Raw genomic sequence first — 938 nt, 5'->3', positions numbered from 1 at the left:
TTAGTGGAGGGGTTTCAGCATGTTGGCCAGGCTGCCCTCCAACTCCTGACCTCAAGTGATCCGCCTGCCTTGGCCTCCCAAAGTGCTGGGATTACAGGGGCGAGCCACTGTGCCCGGCCCAAGAAATGGGAAATTAGTTAACCTGTATGTGCCTTAATTCTTCATCTGTAAAATGGAAATAACTCCTACCTTGCAGAGTTATTGTGTGTATTAAATAAGACAAAATGGAAAACTGTTTTTATTTAGGCTTTAGAAATACACTTGGATCACCTTAAAGTGAAAGAGGTTTTACTATACAAACTGGAACCTTCAAGGTATCGGGTACGATGGCAGTTTGAGTGACTAGTGACTGGGTACTCTTTGCATTACTCACTTGTGTCTGTGTTTCTCTGTGTGTCTCCTTGCTTCTTCCATTGACTTTTCTTCTTTGTACCCTCTCCTCTGTAAATCTGTTCTCTCACTTGTATTATTCATGGCTTCTGTTTCTTCACAACTTCAATCAACATGCCCCTTCATAGCCCTAACACTATCCTGTGATTTCTTTCTGCGCTTTCTTTCTGCTTCACCCCTCACAGATAACTACTTAATTTCATTTTTCAGCTCAAACTTCCAGGAGAATCTGCTGGGCTGATTCATTCATTTGGGCATTCAGAACACGAACACACACACACACACAGACACACACAGACACACACACACACACAGAATATCTGTTAGGGCCCTCTGAATTATCCCTCCACCTTCATCCTGAAAATGCCTCCTGTTGACCTGCAAGCTGTCAGAGATGCTGAATTTGGTCCCCACTCCAGTCTACGATCTCCAGAATCTACATTTTAACACTGTGCCCACGTGCTTTGTGTGCACATTCAAGTTTTTTTTTTTTTTTTTTTTTTTTTTTTTTTTTTTTTTTTTTTTTTTTTTTTTTTCTTTGTTGTTGT

This window comes from Theropithecus gelada, chromosome 11, assembly GCF_003255815.1.
Source record: "Theropithecus gelada isolate Dixy chromosome 11, Tgel_1.0, whole genome shotgun sequence".
Taxonomy (NCBI): domain Eukaryota; kingdom Metazoa; phylum Chordata; class Mammalia; order Primates; family Cercopithecidae; genus Theropithecus; species Theropithecus gelada.
This window is presented reverse-complemented; position numbering follows the sequence as displayed.